The sequence below is a fragment of the Trichosurus vulpecula genome, chromosome 4 (assembly GCF_011100635.1).
Source record: "Trichosurus vulpecula isolate mTriVul1 chromosome 4, mTriVul1.pri, whole genome shotgun sequence".
NCBI classification, from domain to species: domain Eukaryota; kingdom Metazoa; phylum Chordata; class Mammalia; order Diprotodontia; family Phalangeridae; genus Trichosurus; species Trichosurus vulpecula.
The window spans coordinates 205,441,918-205,454,230 of NC_050576.1; positions in this window are offsets into that span (position 1 = coordinate 205,441,918).

Sequence of the window (12,313 nt, forward strand, 5' to 3'; positions counted from 1 at the left end):
GGCAAAATATTGTCATTTTTTAGGGCTGTGTCCATAGGTATCAACTCTCTCCAAGTTAAGAGCCTATTCTCCATTTTAATTGACAAGACACATATCCTTCTAGTCCACATTAACTACAATAAATAGTTCTGCCTCTCTTGTATCTTGACTTTGGTGGTCTTGTATCAAACTATCATGACTTAAATAATGATGAGGGGACAAACTCTATCTTTAGCCACATTTTTGTTTTCCTGTGTTTATTCTTTGGAATTCAATCTTTTGCACACCAACTCTGTATTCCTTTTTAGGGTACATAAACCAGTCATGAGGCCAATCACAAAGACCAAAGTTGTAAGGGAAGATAACTGTGCTTCTTTGTACTATGTTGCTGTTGATCTTGCATCCAGTTTATTGTGACTTCCTGTCTCTTGGCTATTGTCCATTAAAGTAGGATGGATTTGTCCATATTTTCACCTGTCAACTATTTTTCCATAAGTTCTATCTTTGAATATATGATATCAGTCTCACTGCCTTGTATTTCTTGATCTATGCTCAGGAAAATGTTTTGGAGTTAATCAAAGTTAAGTATTCCTGAGTTGAACTATTAACCATGGTCATAATCTTTTATTCAAATATTTTTACTTTCTCTAACAACTGACATGAAAGTCAGATGTTTTATTATGTGATGTGGCATTTTATAGATGAGCCTTCAGTATGGGCCATCCCATTGGTGCTTAGACCACTCAGGTCATGCTAGGTATCTCTTCTCTCATATTGTACTATTCATTTTTCTATTAACATCAGTAAGAGGAATCAGAAATTTGGATGGTGATTCCCCTTTTGCTAAACAGTACTGCTGACTATATCAAATTCCATCTCAATTTGGCCTGGGTTGGAGTATCATTCCAAGTTTTTGCTGTCACTGTGGTAAAACATGATTTTAGGTTTTTCTGCCTTCAGAGATCTCACAAATTCAAAAGCAAGTGTTCTGATACTTGATACTCAACTGCATATTTTTGTCTAGCTCAGATGTCTAGTATTTTTTTAGTAGTTTCTTAAAATGCCCAGTTCATTTTTTTTCTAATTCTTCCCCAGAAAAACAAGGATACTTGTCCTGAGAAGATTCCTAACTTGGAACTATGATAATTATGTGATATAGAATATATAAACTCAACATTAGCATGAGCTCATTGTTGGTAGTACAATGAGTTGTTCCAACTCTTCTGGGAAGTAATTTGGAACTATACCTCCCAAAGCCACAAAACTGTGCCTATACTTTGACTCATTGACACCACTAATGGAAATACGCCCTCAAAAGGTCAAAAGACAGAAGAAAGGAATCTATATGTATAAAAGTATTCATTGCAAAATTTTTATTAGAGCAAAGAACTGGAAAAAACAGCAAGTATCCATCAAGTAGAGAGTTGAAGAACAAATTGTGGTATATGAATATCATGGAATATCACTACATTATAAAAAATGAGAAAAACTGACAAGACCTATATACACAGATATAGAGTGAAGTAGAGGAAAAAAATCCTAGGATGCAATGTAAAGGAAAATGAGAACTCTCATCAATATAATGTCTACTTATGAATTCAAAGGACTAATGATGACACTAACTTCCTATCTCTGGGCAGAGAATTTGCACGCTAGAAGTGTAGAATGAAACAAACACTTTCAGGCTTGGTCAATGCATTAATTTATTTTGCTTGACTATACAAATATATATATTTAGTACAAAGTAAGGCTTTTATTTGGAGAGGTGGGGAGCTATGGTGGTAAAAAGTGATGCAAAAAAAAACAAGAAAATAATATCAGTAAAACATTTAAAAATACACAGAAGAGAGCAGCAGGGCATTCATAAAGAGACTCAGATGAGTAGGACTGTGTCATTACTATCAGATCATATTTAATATACACTTTAAACAAAATAAGCTATATCTAACAGATTTATGGCTCCATATACAATCTTTTTTATGTTCTCCATATGTTAAATATTTATATTAATTGATGTTTTAAATTCATAATAAAAATAAAATATGACAAATAGAATAATATACATGGAACTTCAAGTTAACTTGTCTTTGAGGGAAGGAGAGAAGTCTCTGTGATGTACTCAGAGAGAACTAAGATCCCTTCTTTCCTGAAGAAACTCGTAGTATAAATTGTGAAAGGAAAGGATCTATGAGGAGCTACAATTAACCACAATTGTAGAAATTCTGTGAAAGAGTTGGAGAGTTAACTATTATCTCTGAGAGAATTTGAAGAGATATTTTGAGAGAAATAGTGAGTTTTAGTTGATGGCTTATTTCTTCTGTTTCGGATGAGTCCAGAAATGAATCTGAAGTTGATCTTTCTCATACTTGATACATTGTTAAAAAGTTTGTATGTGTTGTTTGCATAATATTTGTAAAGTGCTTATCACAGTGCATGAAACGTAGTAGGCACTCAACAAATGCTTGTTCCATTCCCCCTTCTCCTTAATAAATGATATGGTCCTTAACACTGATGTTTGTCTAAGTCTATGGAATTATGGAATAAATGTCTGCAACCCTCTCCCTCCTCTGCTCCATCTATTGACCACTTTAGCTTCCTTTCAAGTCCCAATTAAATTCCCACCTCTACAAGAAGCCTTCCCCAACCCCTCTTTAATTCCAGGGCTTCCCTCTGTTAGTTTTTCATATTCCTTTACATAGCTTGTATGCTATGCTGTTTGCATGCTGCCTCCCCACTAGATCATGAGCTTTTTCAGGACAGGGACTGGCGCATAGGAAGTGCTTAATAAATGTTTATTGATTGGTTAATTGGTTGATTCAGGATAAGTTTTTGGTAGACTCAGAAGGAAGGCACTAATATTTGAAAGATTCACAGTTAACTAGCATCTTTAGGATCATGGTATTTTATTTCAGTCACTTACTCTGTCTTTCTATCAAAACAATGAATACCTTGATTCCTATCATGTGCTTTTTTATTACTTCTCTGAAGCAGAGAAGAGAAAAAGTTTATGGAAAAAAAAACAGATTTCACCTTTTCCTCTGTAAATCACTATAGGTGCTCTCATCTAATTAATTCATCAAATATTTAAAAATTTCTGAGATAATATAAGAATATATCCTCTTGATTGCCTTTGAGCCTGGGGAGAGAAAGAATTAATAATGAGTCCAGTAATGGAATGAGGCTTTAGGGTTTGGTGTGTTTGTCCCTATTAGCTTCAGGGAGGTGTTGTTCTAACCTTGCAACACATGCCCACCCTTATCCATGGGATTACTACAGGTGGATTAGCAAAATCCTTGCTAAGAATTAACTTTGCCAAACTCATGACTGTACTAAATAAAAATCCCATGTTCAAAAAACTTGAAGGCTTTAAAGTTATTTGCATAAATGGAGTCTAACACCTCTAGGTGTGTGTTAACATAAGCCAGACTGGGTAATTTATCCCAGCTAGAAGTTCTAAGCGAAGGCATAAGCCAGAGGGATGAGTAATATTCGTCAGAATACCCAACTTAGAATTGAATTCTACTGCCAAGGGTAGGGTGATACAATCCTCATTTGACACTTGTGTTACATAACAATTATGCATATCCTCTGGGGTTATGTCTATAATACAAAGAAAAAGGGAGTGAAAATTTGGCAAATCAAAAGGAATATTGAAGAAAAAAAATCCCCCATTCTTCTGCCACACCTTTCCCCCTCATCACCTAAAGATCTCTTCAGAAGCTAAGTAATTTAAGCAAATGTTTCAACCCTACATTTAGCCTACTTAGACACAGCCACAACATGGGCAGGTAATATGGAAACAAACCTGGCTGATTCTTGATTTTGTGGCAAGAACTCAGTCCCATGTCATATTTTCCTGTTTGACCAATCCAGCCCAGCCTTAACCCCACTCAACTTAATTTAATCCAGTAATACTAAGGTCCTCAGAGGCCCTAGACCATAAAGTAGTTCTACCCCATCATTGTCACTTTGGAGAACTGAGAAATTGTTAGGCTAATCTGAGCCAAGATGAATAATTGAGACTCATAGAAAAGTGCTCTTCCTCTCCATCTTGGGTTCTCTTTACTTTAGGATTTTAATTATTTCCTTGCTGTGGGAATGTCCTTGACTGATATAGATTGCAACCCATTCATATCTTAAATAATCCAGTTATCCCTCCCACATCGTGACTTACCCCATTGTGGTTTCAGTATATAGTGAGTTGGCATAAGAAATTAAATGGGGATTTTTGAGGAGTTTTGTAGAAACCCCAAATGACATGTGAAGGCCAGCAGAAGACAAAGAAAAAAATTTAGAAACTCAGAAATTCATAAAATATATGTATAATACTGAATAATATCAGCATATTTTATTTTTTTAATAACATAATAATTCAGACTTCTTCTTTGGTACAAAAGAAGGGCCAAAAAATTTTACTTGGATTTTCCAGATCATGGGGGTACCCTGCAATAATGGTAATAGGTATCATTTATTTAGCACTTTGAAGTTTACAAATTACTTTGAAAATATTATCTCATTTTATCTTTACAAAAACCCTGGGAGGCAAGTGATATAATTATAACTATTTTACAGATGGAGAAACTGAGGAAGGCAGTAGTTACATGAATTGCCCAGGGCCACACAACCAGTGAATATCTGAGGCTGGATTTGACCTCAGGTTTTCCTGACTCTAAGTCCAGAGCTCCATCCACTGAATATTTGTGTGTGTTTGTGTGTGTGTATGTATATGTCTATGTGTCTGTGTGCATATATATGTATACGTGTATGTATATATATATATATATATATATATATATATATATATGTGTGTGCGTGTGTGTGTGTGTCTGTGTGTGTTATGCACACATAAACACATATACAGTCAATCCTAAATTTTTGTGGGGATAATGTTCTTAAGAAATGGCTCAAAAGTAAAAAATTCAAGTATTGATACATTGAACCTATTAGAAATAGGGAGTTAAGTTCCTGGGACCACCAAAAATTATAATCTTTAATTAGAGATTGCTGAGAATACTGTGTTCTGCATGCAATTATTTGTATCAAAATATTAATTATGATTATATTTACTTTTCCTAACACAGTAACCTTGAAATAACCCATATAATACGGAGGGGAGGAGAGGAGAGGCAACCTCCAGACCGGATGGAGAGGGACAAAATACAACCAGAAGAACCCTGAGGTAAAAAAAAAGGGGAAATTGCCAATCTGACCCCTAGAGGGTCAGATTGAATTGTTCTTCATAAACAGCACACACGTGAGAGAGAGTTCCTCATTCTGAGAAGTGTGGCCAGGCCCAACCTGGTGCAGATCTCCACTAGCTCAGGAGCCCAGCCATATGGGCAGCAAGGAAAGGGAGGACACTCATTCCACCACACGGGTGCCAGCAATAGGGCAGAAGTGACCATCATCTCATTTGCCCACAAAGTCAGCCACTTTTCTATTTTTTCTATTCCCTCATTTCACACTTGAGAGGTTGGTTTAGCACTTTCTGGAACAAATTCACAAACACTTTTGTGAATACTTTCCTCCTTTTTGCAGATAAAATGACTCTCCAATTCGTTAACACCAAATTCACAGCACCCAACAATGGCTGCAGGCATAACAGCATGAAGTTTATCTAATACCTTTATTTTTCTCATGAAGCCACATCACTGACTGCACATTTGGGCTTAGAGCCCAAAGGTCTTACACTCTACTATGGGGGATGATTGCAACACAAAATTTAAGTTTTAAAGGCAAACAGTGAAAATTCAAAACAATTGCATAGGGAGCTTTTTATAATGACAGTGAACAAGACCAGTGAAACAGCTAGTAGAATCCAGCTGCTCCACGAACTCGCATCTGTCACACCTCTCTTTTTTTCTGTGCTGTGCATAGCCAAGAAGGCTTGTTTTATTTAAAAAAAAAATTGAAAACTTAGAAAAAATGTAAAAAAATATAAAAAATAAACTTCCTTTTGTCTACAAGTGACTCATTTCATTTCAGTTGAACATGAATCACAGTGGAGTGGCCTTTAGTAATTGCAAGTTATTTACCACCAGAAATCTCTTATCCATGCTTATGGAGTGAAGCGCAACAATGAATAACCCCCATTTTCAATGTTTTTATTTGTTATAGATTTATCATAATGATTACATTTTGTTCAGATACAATATCGTGTTGTGCCTAAAGCACTGAATTCAGAGTCAGGAAAACCTGATTAATGTCGCATCTCTAACATTTATGAACTGTGTGTCTTTGAACCAGACACAACTTTTCAGCACTTCATAGATTGGTTATGATACATTTCAGTAGCAGTAGCTCCCACATTAAGAGTTCCTCACAATGACAAAATCACAGACCAATTTGTTCTTATTTTGTTGTCTACACAAATATTAAAACGAGTCATATTCATAGTTGAACAAAAATGATGGAAAGGCAAGTCCAAAAGTGTGATGTGTCAGAACATAAGTAATCAATCTTTATGACACATAATCCAGAAATTAATGAACCAACATGCATTTATTAAGAGACTAGACTGCACTAGACACTCTTTGGTCATTTAAAAAAATTAAGTATTTTATGCCATGCACTGTATTAGGCACTGCACATACAGAGAAAAAAGTCAAGTAGATCCTGCCATCAAGCAGCTTACATTCTATAGGTAAAGATAATATGCACAATATGTGTAAGTGACTAATCTACCCATGGTTAATTGAGTTGACTGGATTTCTAGAGGCAAAATAATGAAGATTAATTAAAAAAAACTGGAAAATGTTGGTACTACCAATGTTCATTTGAAGGGAATGAATAAAAATAAATATTTCTCTTACTATGCTATTTTAGAACAGCGCTAAGGATCATGCTACATGCTACACAAGTGACCTGACTCTATCCATCTGTAGATATGTGTGTGTGTGTGTGTTAAAAAGCTTATAATCTAGATCTGTATTTGGTTTTGTACAGTTTTGTTAGGGAGTATACTGACCACCCTATGCTCAGCAAAAAAGTGTTTACTTAAAGCATTAACATGGATCAGTAATCTCACACTCCAATGATGCCAGCTCTTGGGAGGTGGGATTCCAGTAAGTAGCCAGACACTTTGAACTTATGGTTTTCACTTTATGTCATATTCCAACCACTAAAGCAACATACTGCCATGGAGTTCTTCCCTGTTAAACCAAAACACAAACTAACCATGGAAACTTACACTTAAAAAAAGCTATCTTTCTAGAGAACCTGCTTGTTCATCACATGAATTTTAATTCTCCATTTTGTCCAGATGATGTTATGAGGTATGATTAAGCCAGTGATACCCTAAGTTCAACTAGAAATGGATAGCTTTTTTTTTCTGCAACTTTAAGATAACAGTAATTTGGACTCATGAGATTTTCATAATAGTTCAACAAATAAGTTTATTTGTCCACAACCTTGAAAAAATATTCAGAAAGTATATAAAATTGATTCTGTTGGACTCAGATTCCCTACCTATGATTGACTATGCTTGCCCAAACTATAAGTATGATTTGAATTTGAGGGAGGAGCTGGCTTTTGTATTTCAGCCTCTGAGAAATTACATCAATGGCTCAAGCCTTTGTCTCCCAGGCAATGGTCTTGAGATTAATTTTACCATCATTTTAGAGAAAAAATACACTAGTCTATGTGGTAGGCACATTACTTTTTACTACATATCACCCTTTAGTCAACAGGTCCTGATGGTCTTCAAAAAGATCCTCTATAATTTTATGACTTCTGGATTGTTTTTGGACAACTAACCTAGAGGACAGGAAAGTATTAGAGGAAGGAAAAGGAAAAAAAAATCCAGAAAGATAGAAAAAAGACAAGACTCATGAAGGAGTCACATTATTTGGAGAGGAATGAAGACCAAAGTCTTCAGAAAGACTGAGTCCTAGATATTAATGATCTGCTCTATGTAGTGGGTAATATCACATCTTTGTAGCTCAGATGGGTCTTCTAATATGAAGTAGTGACTGTGAGGAAGAGAAGCACCAGGTATATCAGGACAACAGCACAGAAAACAGATAATGACATTTCTGGCATGTTAACTGATTCTCATCATCAGTCAGGGTTATATAAAATAGTTAAATGATCATTAATCCTTTTCCACGGAATCTGTTAGGGTCAATGCCAAAACTCACACTAGAGTACCCCCATACAATATTTCTCAGTCATTAACAACCCACTAGGCACTCTCTGCAGGAGCGCTTTCTACTATGTATAACTCATGTATTTATGAAGCACTAAAAAAATTAGCATCTAGTTCATAGATTTACAGCTAGTAAATGTTAGAGGTAAAAATTGAACCACGTCTTTCTGACTCCAACTTCAGCAGACCATTAAAATAAATCCATAAGAAATATGAAAATGGGGATTATTTACCCTTCTGCTTCTTTCCACAACAACAGATAACAGAGAATTGTTTGTAGAAGTCTCTGCTTAGGTATATCCACTCTCCTTCCAAGAAGGTGGGGTGGAAAGTTACACCTCCCTCCTATCATCTGAAATCAAGATACTTCCCAAAAACCCTACCCCTGTAAGCCCTTTCTGAGGAGTTTCCTGTTGATCACTAGTCACCATACTGAAAGCAATATGGAAGGACTCTGTCATTTTAGATTATAAGTAGAGCACTGTGATGGCTTTTGCATACTGTACTAAGTTAGTTCTTAATCCACTTGGGCCTGAGTAACTGCCCACTCCATTTCCACTGGCACTGACACAACTACCTGCCTGCTACTGAGGCCTGCAACTTTGACCACTGCACCAGGGACGAGGGCAGTGGGGCAGGGGGTGGGGGGAGTGGTAGAGATACATCTATGAAAAAGGAGAGGTCCCTAGATCAAGGATACATTACGCCATTATGCCACTACCCCATTTTGATATGGCCTGAGCACTCTACAGGACTGAGAGCACTTTACCAGGGACTTAATGTTGCTCCCTATGCTAAAGTCTGAGCAATGTCCATTTTCAGAATCTGAGACCCACTGCAGGATCTAGTAATAGTCTTCTGTTCTGGAATCTAGTACTGACCCTAGTGCTGAGCCAGGACCAAGAACTCTGTCTCCATTCTGGGGGATTAAAGTTTCTGTGGACATTGCTATTGCTCCCACATACTGGGGCCTAGTGATAATCCTCTTCCCACTCTCAGGGCCTTAGTGTAGCCAGGAGTACTGCCACTACCAAATCTTGAGCGTTTTTCTTTGACTTAGAATGAACACTGAGGTAGTTCTGTCAGTACTGGGGCCTGAGTACTGCCTTTCTGAGTTACAGCTGAACTAACTGCTGCCAAGGCCAAAGGCCAGGGTATCACTGCTTGTAATTGATGAGATCAGGAAGGGTCAGGTAACTCCAAGAGGTTCTGGCCTGACAAGCCAGGTTTGTGCTTTTTTCTCTCATGAGCAGGTATAGTAGGTCTCCACAACATTTCCAGAGGCTGGTGAAAAATATAAAGGATATTAAAGAAAGTAAATACGTACTGAGTGTTTTGTCTGGGCCCAGCTTAACCCACTTTTCACTAGTCATTATTGTGGTCAAGTAACTTGGTGGGTGGGTTGCTACTGCAGCTCTATAAACTCTATCTTCTTTGTCACATGACCCACGGAAACTATTTTCAGTCTGTCTCTAGTCTGAGAGGAGCAGGATTGGTATCCTTTCACTTGTTTTTGGTCATTACTGGCATTGAACAGGGACAAAGTGATTGTAGCCACCTGCCAATGTGGCTGATGCCCGCTAAGTGATGAGTGGCAACAATATGAGCTCTTCTTCCCCTCCCTCTCTGCATGGCTGCCCTCAAAATCACATGAGAGTCTGGTGCTCACTCCAAGGTCACACACCCATTTCAGTATTTCTTTGTATGTAAACAGTTGCTGTGGAGATTTTTTTGATTACCGTATTTCCCCATGTATAAGACGCACACTTTTTCTAAAAATTTGGGGTCTAAAAACTGGGTATGTCTTATACAGTGGTTGTAGATTTTTTTACTTGCATTTCCTGCTTTTTTGTGCTTGTTGTCTTTCTGTTCCTTGTTTTGCATTTGTTACCGGTATATTAGGTTATGTTTTGCCATGTTCTGATCAGAAATGGCTCAGAAAAGGTTTTCGTACAGTGCTGAATTCAAGTTAAAAGTGATCCAGTTTGCAAAAGTGAATGGAAATCGTACTGCGGAATGTAAGTTTGATCCTCCTCCAACTGAGAAAACAATCCAATACTGGCTACGGGAAGAAGAAACCCTACTGAAAACGCCAGGGTAGAAGAAGGCCATGAGAGGCAAGTCAACAAAATGGCTTGATTTAGAGATGGAATTGAAGAAATGGATTGAAGAGCAAAGGACAATTGGAATTTCTGTGTCCACAAAGATGGACTCAGCATGAGGCAAGAAGAATTGCTGATGAAAAAGAAGTTACTGATTTCAAAGGAGGATACAATTGGTGCTTCAAGTTCATGAAACGGAATGTACTAAGCGTACATACATGCACCAGACTTGCCCAAAAGATGCCTGAAAGCTATGAGCAGATCAATAAAACTTGAGTTCAATAACTTTATATAATACATTTTTTTTTCAAATTTCAGGCCCCAAAATTAAGGTGCGTCTTATACATGGGGAAATATGGTATAACATTAGAATTTTCGGGGTGACTTTGCAAAATGGTTGATAAAAAGAAATGGAAGATCGAATCAGAACATAGAGCATTTAATCTGGAGTGGACAAATAGATACTTATTTACTTACATGGGAGATAAAATATTGTGCCTTGTTTGCCAAGAACTAGTAGCCGTTTGGAAGGAATACAATCGTTGTCGCCATTTTGAATCGAAACATCCTGACTTAAGCAATTTGGACACCAATGAAAAACAAATGAAAGCATCCAAATTGTTAAAAAAAAATCAGTGGCGAAATACGTTTTTTCAAGAAAGTAAACTCAAAAAATGATCTCTGTATTTACTCCATTCCATTTCATAATCTCTTGTCTCTTCCTTAAAGGAAGCACAGAAGCCTAATTCTGAGTTGTAAATGTGCCTATTCAAGCAAAACAAATTTACACTGGTCATGTTAAAATGAAAGATAAAAATTTCTATTTTTATTCTGAGTCCATCATTTCTCTATCAGGAGGTATGTGGCATGCTTCATTTTGAGTGGTCTGCATTGTTACTGGTCTTTGCATTGATCAGAGTTCTTAAGTGTTTCAAAGTTGTTGAACAAACTACAATTTATAACAGTTATCCTCTTTAGGCCATGGGTCTTAAAAAAAAACCATAAAATGCATTCACATCTGTTTCTACTTATTGAATGACCAAAGACAGTTAACTTTCCAATTCCCCCCAGGTCAGGGAGGTCTACCTCGGGGTGTCACAGCCAAGCACCACTACCAGAATCGGAGGCCACAGGATACAAGGCTTCCTTATCAGGACATCCAATGATCCTGGATTCCCCTTCTTTTGCATCTCATTTCCCCACTTTGACAACAAAGAAATTCCGATCTGATTTTCTTAGATATTGCCAAATATCTTGATTCCAAGCCTGATTCCTGTCAGTACAGGAATTCAGGTTTGACAATGGAATAAAAGGACATATAAAAATTTAATAAATTTCAAATGGAAATTTACTTATCCATGGCCAGGAAAGGATTTTCAGAAAGGATTAAGTATTAATTTACTTGAGTCTAGCTTCCTGGCCTTTGTGTTGGTCATGCTGACATGCTAGTGAGAAATGTATGTCAAGCCTGAGAGAGTAGCTGAGGAATCCTTGAACTTACATTACAAGGAAGTTACATTGTAACTATACACCCTTACTCTATTCTCTGTATGGGTAACTGAGAAAATTTTTGACAAATCTGATAAATTCGAGACAGGTGATCTGGGATTTTCATCTGTTGCATGAACTATTTCTTAAATTTTATTTCAATGATGGATAGTTCTTTAATACTATATGCAAAGTACTGTGCTAACTATTGAAGAAGAAACAAATATAAGATATGGTCTCTGCTCTCACTGGACTTACAATTAATATTTTCTGTACATTATAACAAAGAAATACAGGAAATTTTGTTTTGTGCCCTTTTGTAGAAATCCCAGAGCACTTTATTTCGTACTTTTAGGGTTGAGAGTAGGAAGGGACTTTAATGTTATCTAAACCAACTTTATAGATTAAGTGGAAAAATCCTAATGGGAGTAAGGTGCCAAGGGTCTTTTAAAGGACCTCCTACCACTTAAATGGCCTTAAGGCTATTATTAGACAATGTTTACAAGGGGATAGGGAAAGTTTTGGAGAATAAAAAAAAAAAAACAAGAGGAAAAGTTCACCAGAAAAGACAACATAATGGACTCCTGAAGTATAATAG